The sequence below is a fragment of the Prinia subflava genome, chromosome 6, assembly GCF_021018805.1.
Source record: "Prinia subflava isolate CZ2003 ecotype Zambia chromosome 6, Cam_Psub_1.2, whole genome shotgun sequence".
In the NCBI taxonomy this organism is placed as follows: domain Eukaryota; kingdom Metazoa; phylum Chordata; class Aves; order Passeriformes; family Cisticolidae; genus Prinia; species Prinia subflava.
Window position 1 is genome coordinate 17018373 of NC_086252.1, and position 14269 is coordinate 17032641.

Sequence of the window (14269 nt, forward strand, 5' to 3'; positions counted from 1 at the left end):
TTTTGTTTCCTCGATAGACATTTTAGGCAAAAGTTCAGTGTGATTGTTTCACTGAGCAGATGTTGCCTCAGTCTTGAAACTTTAACCATGTGCAGCTTTTTTTCCTGAAAGGCACTCTGTGACTTTTCTTACATTTAAAATAGTAGGGTTGTATTTTCTTGCTTAGAATAAAAAAGACCATCACACTCCTGACTATGTGCTAGTAGCCTGGATTGGAAACTAAAGATCAGTTCTACATGATCTGTTCCTTGGCTGTGTCAGTGCTTTGTGACAGGTTCTTAGGCGAGTCATTTAAATTTTCTGTGATTTAGTCTATCTTTCCTTAAAGTAATTAAAGTAATAAGTGCATCTCTTAGCAGTTATTGCATGGGAATTAAATAGTTAAAGACCTTTGGCAGATTGTGTCAAAACAAGGAAACAGCAAGACTGGGAATTATCAAATGCACAAATTCAGTTGTGCATCTTCACATGATTTTTTAAAGTAATGGGGGTATTTAATGCTCTTGTGAATGAATTACTGTGGCAGTCTTTTGTTCTGTGTAGCTTTATATAGAGTGAATAGATATATGTTGATCTGGAGGTCTTTATTTGGATATGAATATTGGAATTTTAAGTGCAGCGATCAAGAGTGTTACCTTAGTGCAAAGTACAGCTCCTGCTATAACTTGAAAGGAAGTGCCATAAAAAGGAGGAGGGACAGGATTAAACCAGAAGCCCTGAGTGGCAATTGATGCTGAGATTCGCCGGAGTTTTGCTTCAGAGGGGAATACTCACTCCGGGTAAGGCCTGATGTAGTGCCAGCCCTGTGCAGTTCTGCATCCTCCACAAGGCTCTCGGCCTGGAGCTCAGTGCTGTCCCCCACACGGGCACTGCCCCAGCCAAAACCAGAAGAGGATGCTGCTTTGTACGGCTGAAATCTGCCCGTGGGTACAACGAGCAGGTTTTACAGCAGCTCAAGTTGCTCTGACTCTGTGGTTACCCTTTAACCGGAGGCAGGCGCTCCCTTTGCGGGGGAAGCAGAGCATGGCTCGCTGTGTCGGCGCGGTGGCTTGGCCGGGCGCTGTGGGGCTGTGAGCGGGGACAGTGCCACTGGATGGCAGTGTTGCTCACGGCTGGCGCAGCGCTGTCCCCGCGGGCCGGGCTCCGCACGCCGCGGGGCTGCGGCCGGCGCAGAGCCCGCAACACCCCGGCTGCGGGACCGCCTGCACTGCATCGCGTCCCGCGTAACAGATCCTGTTCCTTCTAATTTAACTTAATCCGGGTGTACGTAAAACCAAACACCACTAAACCCAAATGTTTTAGGTGTTCTGCACACTTTTGTCCACCCACATGGACAGTGAGAAAGCTGAATTTACACTGACTCGTTTTCGGCGCAACCTAATTCGAAATTAACTAGACCAGGCCATTCTCATTTTCACTACAAATGTCAATGGAACTGCTGGTTTTGAAAATAATTTGCTCTTTTAAATATTTTTGGTTCTTTTATTTTAAATCACAGATTAAATTTTGCATTTAGCTTAATTGACTACTGTACTTACGCTTGCTACTGTTTTTTAGGAAACAGTAAAAAATGGGAAGGTTGTTATTTTCCTCAATTCTAGAACAGATATGAGCCAGACATTGTCATTCCTCATTTAATTTTGTTCTTAACATATGAATTATTATGCTTCTATGAGCATTTTCATTTGCTATTTAAAATAATATTTTATATTGAGAAATTTCTCATTGTTATGAATTCAGCTGAACCTCTGTGTTCTTTATTCTCCTTCTTTTTCTTTTTCTTGAATGTTAGAGTACATAAATTGTAGAACAGTTACAGGCTTAGAGTCTAGCTATGGGATTTCTTGTACATTATCACAAAACTATGTTGCTTGCCATCTATGGGATGCTTTGATCCAAAATTTCAGTCATTGTTTCCACATTTAGGGGCTGGAATGAACATCAAAGAAGTGGGTGTACTGAATTTGCCAAATGCCAAAGCAGTACAATAACATGCAAAGGATATAAGCAAATCCCAAAGGTAAAATGTGCTGCCAAATCTTGCACATAATAGAAGCTCTAAAGTGACAGTCTGTCTTTGACAAATGCATAATGATATCAATGCCAAGGGAAGGAACTAGCATGCTGAAAGGTGAATAAAAGAGTTGGGAACAATTCACTACATTTACACATTTCCTCAGTGTGTTTTCACACAACAAGGAAAGCAGATGAGACAAATGTATTAGGTAATCATTGGAGAAGAGTAAAACTGCTGAGGTTTTTTAGTAACCTGGAAATTTCCTTGCCTTCTGATGAGTTTTTAAAAATAAAACGTGGTTAGAAACAATTCATATTCTAAAAGAAAAAAAAATGCAGTCCACAAGGAATGTAAAAAATGGTTAATTCTCTTTTCCTTTGACAAGTTCACATTGAATGCCCATATGGTATTTGCAATATGTTGTTCTCTTTCCTGGTTGATGGGTTCCTAAATGCTTCAAATAGTTGCAAAGGCAAGTTAAGGATTCCATATGCATTCACCAGATTTTCCAACACTGTGAACTAATTAATTACAAGGTAATTTAAATGGGTACTATATTGTAAAAACATGAGAATCACTGCACAAAACCTATCAGTTTATCTTGTAAAAGATCTGGAACCTGCTTGTTAAATTCATTTTATTTTCCTTCCTTTGAAAACAAAAGAAAACCCCAAGCAAATACTAGCTGTAAAACCTGTAACAAAAGGCTTCCTTCCCCAGTATGTACAATTCTTAGCAGAGGCAGGTCTCGGATACTTTAGCAGACCCTGGTGTGTTCTGGAGAGGAGAGGTTTTCCCCAAGCCTGCATGTTAATGCTCATCAGAGGGAGTCTGACAGAGGCCTGCTGAACTGCAGCACTCCTGCGGCAGCCACTCAAATATTCAGAAGGAAGTTCTGCTGTAATAAAACTTCAAAGAGATAATGCTGGAGGACCTGCTCTTCCCCCGTTAGTTTTCCTGCCTATCTCTGGTAGCTGAACAGTCCCCTCCAGTTTTTGTATGACTGGTGACTGAAAGCGTGGCTGCCACGTGTCAAGAGTGCTGCTCAGGTGGTAGGTACGTGGCCAGTCAGCATTTTGGCCAGGTAATAGCCATGTTCTGGTCATATGACTAAAAAAAAGGCTATTCCATCTTTGACAAAGAGAGGGTTAGCCTTTGCAGGAAATAGTGACATATTCTTGCCTAGGCTGTGGTTCCTGTGCTCCAGCTACAGAGGTCTAAAGAGCAGTTTAAAGAATCTAGGTAGGGTAACATTCCTCCTGCTCAGTAACTGAGGAAAAAGCTTCTGACTGGCATGGGGTTCTGTTGAGACTGGAAAGAGTGTTTCCATTGCCTGGAAACATGGATTTTCCCTTGCCATTGACATTCAGGGCAGATGATTAACTCCTCAGAGTGCACCCAAACTTAGTTACTGGGGCTCTTGAAGCATCCCACAGAAACATATATATGGTTTAAAGCTGCCTCTGTCTTGCTCTTCCTTCCCCTTTTCTCTCCTGTTCTGAAGGTACAGATTTTCTACTATCTTTGGTGAAGTGTAGCAAATAATGTAAATCTTTATACATGTAACATCCCAGTTTGTGAAAGCAATTAGGAAACTGAATGTCGTGCCCAGATGGGGACCTGATCCTCCATGCCTTGGCTCCAGTCCTGCATTAGATTTGTAGGGAGTGTGACCTACATTCTCTTCCAAAGAAGGCTGGGTAGGAAGGGACATCTGGTTTGGATTGTGGTTACTACTAAAATCTCTTATGAAGCAGAGAAAAGATCTGCAAGTGGTCAGGCAGAGATGCATCTGTTATCATAAAACAGGATATACACAGTCACCACTGAAGAAACCAGACAAAGAGACAATGTAAGCTGGATTAGATGGTGTCCAGTACTGAAGGAGGGAATGTCTAGTCTTCTGCATTTCGCAGGCAAAGTGTCAGACCCCACGGCAGCCACCTGCTAACACTGAGAACAAGCCTGCTCTGACCACAACAAGACTGTCTCAGCAATAATGGGGGAAAGCTGAAACCATCAAGAGCTGTGAGATTCATGGACACTTTGCCAAAAAGGGAAAATAATGGCAAGTAAGTCCCATCATCTTCAAGATAGTGGTAACATCTCCTGAATGTCCCTAAAGACATGCTGCTTCCCAGAAATCTGGGTCAAAATATCACTATTTCTGCAACTCATCTGCTTCACTGATCTCTTCTGTTGCATCCTTCTCTCTTGTCACAGAGATACTGCTGGAAGCAATGCTGGGTACATAAAAAGATCTGTGGAAAAGGAACAGGGATATGGGGATCAGAAACTCAGGTGGAACTCCTGTAAATCCTCACAATCCTCACATTTGACAGTCTAGCCAGAGCCTGAAGACAAACATACAGCTATGCCTATGACAATGGAAGGATGTTAGTTTACCCTGACTATTAGTGAGATTCTGTAAGTTGCTGGGCAAATATTGAGCCCACAGTAAAAGAAGAAAAAAAAAAATCTGTGAACACTTGCTAGCCTGGAAAGAATGGTTTTAATCTAAGAGTTAAGGAGAGAGCTGGCAGATGTCCATACACTAAAATAACCACCACCAACTTGTGTGAGGGTAAAAAAACTATATGTAATAGATACATGTAATAGTTCCTAATAAAGTCACAAGGAAAAGAAACTAAACAGGTTATGAGTATTAATAACAATCACACTGACAAAGATAAGAATAAACAAAGAAAACTGACAATCATAATAATTGATTATGAGTACAGCTGAATTGGAATAACAGGGACTTGGTGGGAGAATTCATACGGCTGAAATATTCATATAAAGGATAGAAAGTATATAGATTCCCCAGGAAAGAGAATCAGGTTGCTAGGAAGGATATAATGTGCTTGGATGTCCAAAATGGAGCTCAAAGCATGTGCATGATGATAAAGAAGACATCTAGAGTCTCCTAAAAAGCATTAAATCTGGAAGTTCAAGCAAAGGATAATTTTGATAATTAGGTAGCAGAATCTTCTAAGGCCCTGAAATCTATGTGCTTTAACTATCAAACTCTTGGTAAAGGCATTGGTCAGCAAATTCTTGGTGGTGCTAGTTAAAAGGGTAGAACTGACGGGGAATCAGTCTTCCAAAAGAGTTGAGGTTTATGGGGTTTTTTTCTTAGAGATTGTTTTCCAATTTTTTGTGAGTTTCTCAAATGCTGGCTCACTTTCTACCTCAGCAAAAGGATCTTTTGGACTTGCTGAACAATTTCCAGGCATCTTCTAAGATCTGACAATATCTTTGCTTTGTTTGAAACAAGGACAGCAAATACAGCAGGGAATTCACTTTCCTTAGCACTGTTGTATTGAACAATGAAAGTGTAGGGACTCTGTTTAAAGCTCAGTGAAGATCAGGCTTGTTTCAATTTGAATCCAGCTTAGCTGCAGTGTCCTCATGTTTGGACTTTGAATTCAGAGCCAGACTTATTTTAGATTTTGTTTCATCAGGTGAATTATTCTTGTCAGACATCTTTTCGGTCTTATGACTTAACGAGGCCTCTCAGCCAGGACTGGGTAAGTCACAACTCATCTTTCTCAATTTCCTGGTTGGGGGCCTATTCCACATTAGTTCTTTTGTTTTGCTCACATTTCCAGACTGCCTCCATACGTGCTGTACACTGTGGTTGGGGCTGCACACTGTGACTGAGCCTTAACTTTCAAAAATGCTGAAAGGTGTAGTGTCTCAGGGAGACATTGCCAGGCAGATAACTTTGGGTTCTCTAAGTTCCTGTTTCACTCAGTCAAGCAATGTTGGTTTCTGATTTTCTCAGACATGAAAGGGCCTGAGCAAATGGTGAGTACATTCCTCTGTGTGAACAGTAAGAAGCCAAGATCTGAGGAGTGTGCATAAGATATGGCACTCACTATTCCACCGCAGGACAATGAGGGAGCAGCGTTTGGGTGGTGTGATAGAGAGAACTCACAGTGCATAGGAGAAGAAAAAGGCAAAGCGGGAAAAGTAAAATGATAGTCTTCAGGAAGTCTCAGCTAGGAAGATGAGAAAAGGATATAGGATGCTGTGACAGCTGAAATATTTTCTACCTTTTATTGGATCAGACTCTACTAAATGCATCAACGGTAGCAGCTGGCTAGTATAATTAACACCAGCTAAAAAGGGTAAAGTCTTCACCTGAGTAACATAAGGGCAGGAAAAAAAATTTTAATTTTCTTGACACACTTCTTAATTATCCCAGAATCAGTCTCATCATGGCCACCTGAAATTTGCTAGCAATTGCTTGGAGAACACAGGGAAGACTGACGAGAAAAATTTTTAAAAGTCAAATGTGACACCAATTCTTTCAGAAAGGGAGAGTAACAGAAAAAGAATTCTGAATATCTATTTATCCAAAGTTTTTCCCACAATTCATAATTAATTTTAAGCCCCAAAAGATCATAAGGAAATAAGTAGCAGCCAATATGAATTTCTGAAATTCATCTACTTAATGAAAACAAATTCATCAGTAAGTAGTCATGTCAAATTGATTTGATTTCCTCTTAAAACAGAGTAACAGGGCACAGGTAAAGGGGGAAAATGATAGGGCACAGGTAGTCTGACTGTTTGACACCATGTTGCATGGCATTGTCTTGAACAACAGTCTCAGTAATGTTTAAGGCCTGAGCTTGTGTTATGTCAAGTTTTGGGGCACCAAACTCCTACAAAGACACAAAGGTAGTTAGAATCCAGGGGAGAATAACCAGGTCACAGCAATATGACATGTATGAAAAATTGCCAGAAGTGTATTGTATTTCTTTCTCTAGAATAAAAAAGACTGATGGACCATGAGAACAGCCTTTGATTTTATTTACTGCAGCCTTTTACAGGAATTATTTGTTCTCTGTGGTAGATAAAACAGATTTGCTGTGGCAAATTCATACTAGACCTTAGGAAACAGCTTTCTGACTCTGAAGATGGCAAAATAGATTTTTTGAGATGGCTGTAGAGTCTTCATCACTGAAAATGTTTAAGGATGGGTTTGAGAAGAACACCTAAATTAAACCTACCTAGAGAGAGGGCAGAGGCCTTCTGAGGGAATCTTATTTTCCATTGATTCCCAGACACAGAGTCAAATGTCTGCAAGCTGCGGTTTCTGTGCCATCTGGGGCAGGAGATCTCTTTGTAGCATGAGAGAATATTTCTGCTTTACCTCCTGTAGGTAGCAGCACACCTAAGTGATACACTACTGTGCTGGAGGTTGAAGCATCAAGCCAGGTTCCCTCACGTGCTCTGGTTTTACTCTCACAGCCTAACTCTGTTCTTTGACACCTGTGCTCCAGTCAGTCTTCTCCAATACACTCATTTTTTTTCAATTTTTTTTTTTTCAATTTTTTTTTTGGAAGTGCAGAGAGGTGTTAAACATTTTTTTACCAATTCCTTTACTATCCTTGTGTTTTCTCCATTCCTGTGCATCTTTCTACAATTGATAGTGAGTAATGATGAAATTTAGCTTAGCAGAAAGTTTTTCCTGAATATGCAATCTTTTGGAATTGTGTTTAGATTTTCTGAAGTCTCCAGTAAATTAGAGCCTTTGGCTTTTCCATTGTTTCAGAACTAATTCTTGGAGTAGCTAAATGTTCAAGAACATAAAAATGTACAAATGGATATTAGTTGAATGGATGTTGTAAGATTTTTTTCTGGCATGAAAAGCACAGTATTTACGAGTTAATTTAATCAGAGAAGAAAAATACTGAGTAGGTGATGAAGTAAAAATGATGACTGTGTATTATGTTTTGCCATGCAGCTGAACAAACACATTCAATGACAGACTTTGGCAGGAGCTGCAAAGATGTTCTTGACAATGGCATGAATAAATATTAGGTGCCATACACAATTCACTGCATTCCAGGCCTTGAGCAAAAAAAGGTGAGCTTTGCCTGGAAAATTTGGAAGAAACTATACAAGCATGTTGGGGAAATGTAAACATCCACAGTATTCTCCCCAGCTGCTTTGCTGTAACATTTTCATTTGCATAAGCAACAAATGTCCTTTTTTATCTGTTCTACTTTCATTGCACTTCTAGGAATCAGTTAAACTCCCAGCTACTTTAGAGTTTGTGTTAGGAACTTCAGTAATATTGCCCAAATGAAGGACTTTATAGTTGCTAAACAAAGTGCATTGATCAGACTTAATTTCTGCAACTAGTTTACAAAAATGAAAAATGAAAAGAAATACTTTGATATAATTACTGGCCAGTACAGAAGTACAAAGATATCTCCTAATAATTTAAAATGAAAATTTGAGGAAATTAGAGAGGCTATACAACATAGATGTCGGCTATTAAAAGAATGAGTATGACAATACGCCAGGAAAATTTCCTTACGCCAGGAAAATTTCCTTTTAAAGATTATTTTTTCTCCAAAACTGGTTTATAGTCATGGTCTCTTGCTAAAACCTGCAGCAGTATTGGTAACTCAAGCACACTTGACTGCTGAGAAGAAAAGAGAGATGGGAACATCCTGTGGTGCTCTACTCTTTATTCTGACTCCACGGAGTGACATTTAATTCAATGTTGGTCCTCACATATTCCGTGTTCAGGGGGCTGGTGCTGACAATACTGTTTTTCATCTTCATTTTTTATAATCCTGAGAATATTCTTAATGTGTGTTGGAACAATAATTTCCACTGACAAAAATTAAACTTAATGTGGAAGTTTCTCTGATTAGTCCTATTCTCTACTGATCTCATTTGCAAGTGCACAATGCTCATTTCAGAAGCAGTGTTCTTAAGTGACTCCTTCTGTGTGACTCCAGAAATGGGCACAGCTTCCTGGAATCTTTAAGCTGTTATGGCCTGATGATGCTACAAGGGATAGCAATGTCTCTCCTTTACAACACGATGTGTTTGTGTGCCTGGGATTTCTCAGTGAGTCCCAGGAAGAGTAAGCCAGCAACAGAGAAATCACTGGCCTAGCAGGGAAGAATAGGGACAGTTCATGTCCCTTCTGCCGTTTCTTTTCTGAAATGGGTCCCAGACACAACTCAGAGCAGCTTCAGACTCCTTGACCATCTCTGGCCTCACAGGTATGTTCTAGAAACCAAGGATAGATGTGGTGTTAAGCTACCCAGCCCACAGCTCCTCTTTTTAACTTGTTCTCCCTATTCTGTAGGGGATGTGAGAGTTTGTGAGGATGTATATCACCTTCCTGTAAGAACTTCAAAGGGACTGGGCCTGGCACATTCTATTTATGCTATATTCTTTTACTGGAAATTATATTTACTGGAAATAAAAAGAACAAAGAGAAAATCCATCTTTTCTGTTTGGATTTCTCTCCTCTGATCCTTTCAGAAGTGAAACCCTTAAAACTCAGTGAGTGGAGCTGCAAACAGAGACATACTGGTAAAAAAGTCTAAAGACTATTTTTTAATGAATGTAGTTTTCACATGTCAAGATGATTGATACTAAAGAAGGTGTAAAAGTAGGTCTCTTCAGTCTAGACCAGTTTGTTAGCTGAAGATTTAATGCTGTATTGCTGTCTGGGATTGTGATTTTGCATTTGAGTTTGTGCCTTACGGATTTCTTTTCTAAGTTTGTAGAGAAAGTTGATTTGCTCAAAATGACCAATATCTCTTTTTTATCATATCTGTTCCACAGCTGTTGGCTGTTATTATTAAATAGCTTGGGTGGTAATTTTATGGCTCAAAAAGATCCAAGAAAGGGAGATCAGGAGGCATCCTGATTTGTTTGCAATTGTATATTTTATAAGGAGAGTCAAGAGTTTAATCTGAGACTCATGAAGAGATGACTTCATTACATATTCCTATACCTAGAAGAACTATATCCAAATACTTATTACTAGTGGAAGTTCGTCTGGACTAATTATGTCTTATGCATGGGACATGAGAGAACATAGATTTGAAAAAAAATGGCAGATACATTGGGAATTCTAGACTGAAATACAATTTTGGTGAGAAGCCTGAAAATTTGGGGCCCACAGCACGAATCAGATGATAGGTTTGTTTCATTTGTTACATTAACTGTCCAGAGATCCATCACTTGTGCCATGTCTCACTGGGATCTGGACAACAGGGATAGCAGTCCAGGAGCATCAGCAGCATGTGCTTGGCATCTGTGATTGTCAGATGTGTATGTTGGAAACCCAGCAAAATCACTGTTTTAAGCTACCTTTTCTAAAATATTTTGCAAACTTCAACTCTCTGTTGTTATGCAGGAGGTCAAAGCACACCCCATCTGAAAGAATTCCTCATTAAGAGAGGACTCCTATGCTTCAGTGAATGGTTGTGAACTAACTACAGGAAAAACAATAAAATATTTCCATATATGAATCTTGGGACAGATGTTGCTATCTTATTTTACAAATTCTAAGTGAAACGTTATTTAAAAAAAAATAAAGGTAAGATATCTCTAGTGGGTCAGATAGTTCCAAATCTCGAATGTAGACTTGCAGATCTTCCCTTTTATTGTGTAAACCCTTCAGAACTTAAAGCATCTAGAGGCAAGATTTTGAGCAAATAAAGCTATGGTTCATCATAAGTGTGTTTTCAGGGGAGCAAACAATTATCAATGTAAAACCAACATAAATTTCTATAAATGTTAATGAAAGCTGTGTTGGTAAGTTAAAAGGTAAGCAGGCTGAGTGCACAGGAGCAAATCTGAGCCCGACTTAAGATCCAGAATAAACAAGCCCTTCAGTTAGGACAGATATGAATACCCTCAGAACCTGAAAGGGACAAGGGAAAATTGCTCAGTCATTTTGGTAAACTTAAATCTCCTCATGCAATCTACTTGCTCCTGGAGACATTGCTTAGATATTGATATTTATCTTGTTTTGTTTCCTGTATGTCATCTCTGACAACACTTGAATAAATTTGATTGGAGAATAGATGGGTTTTTTAATGTCATGGTTATTCTAGTAGGTTCAACTGATTATGGAGAAAATAATTTTTAGTTATTTTATTAGTAAAATACTGCAGAACAGTTTCAGAAAGCCCTTAAATGCAGATATTTAAATAGCTTTAGGTTTAGCTATTGCATCTGCATGTACATTACTTTTTCCAGTGTCATAGGCATATTTTGAAAGATTATGAAAGTTAACTGCAGATTTTATTGCAGGCTATTTAAAATTACAGTTAATATTTGTAATGACGCCCATTCCTTCGATGAACTTTGGTACTGACTGGGACTTAAATGTGATTACATTGCCAGAAAGAAAAGTTCTTGTCTCTTTATGGTTCCTCTCTATTTCTAGAGTTAGAGAAATGTTTAAATTACTGAAAATACCAGAACAACTGCTGACCTATATTCAGATCTTTTCACCTGCACATTTTTGTGGTGAAGGATTTGTTGACTCAACAATTGCATTGTGCTAATAAACTGATGATACTTTGGATTACTTTGAGCTCATATTTACAAAGTTCCTATAGAAACAATTGTATTGTAGACATTTCTCAGGAAAATTACATACATAAGCATCAGTAATGACTTCTAATTTGTGGTTAATTAATGATACCTGGCTGATCACAGTACAGGAAAGGCTCTCTCTTGCTCTGTCTATTGCAGTCTTTAAAAGATACAAGCAAATAAGGCCTCACAGTCAATAGATTGTGAGCTGTATGAATGGAGAGGTGATGTTACAGACATGAAAGCAATTTCTGGTTGCATTTTTATATGAATGCCTCTTTAAGGATTTTATTCTTGGACAATCATTCTGTGTTACATTTAGCACTAAATAAATTTAATCCAAAGTTTTATTTCCAAGAGATAAATTTTATAAAACATGTGGATCCCCACTTTCTTAAGGTCCTCTGTTGGTCTAGACTTGTAAGCCATAGGAAAAAACCACTCCATTTCTCTAAGCTACTGTACAGTTTCTTGGCAACTGATGATAAACAGATATGGCTTGTTAGGAAATCTGTCTGCCTTTTTCTTGTTTTAGATGTAATCTGGAATGAAAACCAATGCTGTCATACAGGCTCCAAAACTAACAAATCAAATCATATTTATAATGTAACTTGGGATGTAATATTAGATTAAGTCTTTAGGCTTAGCCATGTTACAGAAAAAAGTTGTAACATAAGTTTTCCAATTCCAAGCAACAATGGCAAAAAAATGAGACTCCATGTATTGCCTCCTTCCTGCCCATTTGCTCCTGGATGAGAAAAGAAGCTGCTTTCTAAACCAAAGTACTCTGAAGCTGCTGTGATACATGAATATGTAACAATACGAAACTCTAAGACAGCTTTGGATCCCTATTTCAGATCCTTGTAGATTTAATAAACAGAGAAGTGAGGTGTGGTTTGTTACTTGTCTGAATAAAGATAGGGCACTACCCTTTATGAGGGCTGGAAATAGCTGAATGGGAGCTTAGAGTCAAAAGGAAAATGTTATGAACCTTCCCCATCCTCTTGTCAAGCTGGATGTCATTAACACCATCAACACCAACCTATGGATATTGACAGACATTTAAAAAGAGAGAGAAGCTGAGATTTGGGCCAAATGGCGATACCAAGTGAAAACTCAGCCATGGAGACACCAGCCATAAATCCAGATGCCAGGGACTTGTTTCACAAACAGAGGACACCCAGCAAATAAGAAAAGATGCAGGCAGACACTTCGGGAGAGCTCAGAAGCACAGCAGGGAACTGAGGGGAAGGACAGATTAGGGAAAAGTGCACAAAGAGAGTACTTGTTCTTATTCTTCTGATTTTGCATTAATTCTTCACAAGCCTGGCTGTTTAGAACAATATATATTGTGAATGATATAAATTCCTCCTTTTGACAGAAATTACCCCAGAGAACCCTAAATGTGGGATAATTTTAGCTGCTGTTTTTGTCATTGAGACAATTTCAACCAGATTTTGTCTGAATACCATTAATTTAAAAAAACCACAAGAATTTTGTGTTAGTGATTTTATGTTCCAATGAAATTAATTTGATACAGGAACCTGTAAAATTATGGTTTCCATGGTTTTTGGAAATTATTTTTTCTGTATTCTGAAATAATTAAAATATCTACCAAGCTCTTGAGACACTTCTTTTTTGGTACCTTGGATTCTAAGTCTACTATGAGATATCCTAGGAGGATATTAGGTGTTTCAAAATGTAACCAAACATAAATTTAGGTTTAGAAAAATAAGATCCAAGCACCTCAGTAATTATTGATGAATAGTACTGTGTAAAAATCCTAAATATGTGGTTCTAATAGAGCCAAGAATTAACTGTGAAATAGCTTGTCTAAGAGTTTGATCTTTTTTTTTTTTTGAGTATTTTTTTTAATGACAATTAATCCTGAAAGCTATGAGAAAACTAAGAAAACAGCAAAGGATGATCTTAGCAGACCAGGATTTCCCAGGAAAACCTTCATTCTCTGCCAGAAGTTTCCCATATGACTATTTTCATCCTTCTTTAAAGCATAGATGGTGTTCCAATCTTGAAGTACAATTTATTGCAAATTTTCTCCCACAAAAGTGAATTAGTTTCAGGTGGGTAATTCTATCAAACAATAATATTTTTTGAGGGGCAAAAAGCCTGCAAAAAAATCATGTTATTGTACTATAGTAAGAACATATAATTAATAAAGCTGTGAAGTAAAATAGTCTGCTGCAGCCCTTAAAACAAATAAATTCACCATAAGCATGAAAAATTCTGCAAGAAAATAGCATTAAAATGAGTAATTATTTGAAATGTACTTACAGTTCCTGCAGTTGCTTTGTTTAATGAATACATTTCAAACACCACTGGCACGCTCGAAGATTGACTTGAACTCTCTCTTCACATTGCTGTGTAGTTAATGGCAAACAGGAATTTACCTCCCAAGTTCTCTATTATTTCTTTAACTGGCTAAATAAATACCTGATACAGTTTAACAGTGCAGTTTCATATTCTTCTATTTCAGCAATGATGTCTAGAGTGTTTCTGTCCTGAGCTGATTTTTCCTGACCCACACCTACCTCTGCAGTTGTTTTGATACAATTCTTTTTAAAGATAGGAAAAATAGGTAAAGAGCAGGTTTGGATTAAAATATTCCTAGTTTTTATTTACTGTCTCAGTGCTATTTTAAATTGAAACCCCGTTTCTTGAGCCAATTCCTGGGTGTCCCTAGAAACTGTCGTGTCAGCACAAGGGAAAGGATGGGGCAGGAATGAGGGTTGTGAGCAGAAAAGAAAGATTTGGCACCAGAACCTTAGTTTAAAGATACAAGAAGAAGGAGAGAGCAATGATTAATTCACTAGAAGTACAGTAGGATACAATCAGCTCACATCAGTGCACCTGTTCCCCAAA

General features: G+C 38.4%; 1 long non-coding RNA gene across 2 annotated transcripts in view; it reads right to left on the bottom strand.

Moving 5' to 3' along the window:
* The window catches only part of LOC134551826 (uncharacterized), a 47941-nt gene extending 34146 nt beyond the window's left edge, over positions 1-13795 (bottom strand). Inside the window, exon 1 of one of the 2 annotated variants that reach the window (XR_010080702.1) lies at positions 13682-13795. This is a non-coding gene — a long non-coding RNA (uncharacterized LOC134551826). The remainder of the gene's footprint in view (positions 1-13681) is intronic. The other variant, XR_010080701.1, reaches the window with a different exon arrangement.
* Between the last annotated feature and the right edge of the window lie 474 nt (positions 13796-14269).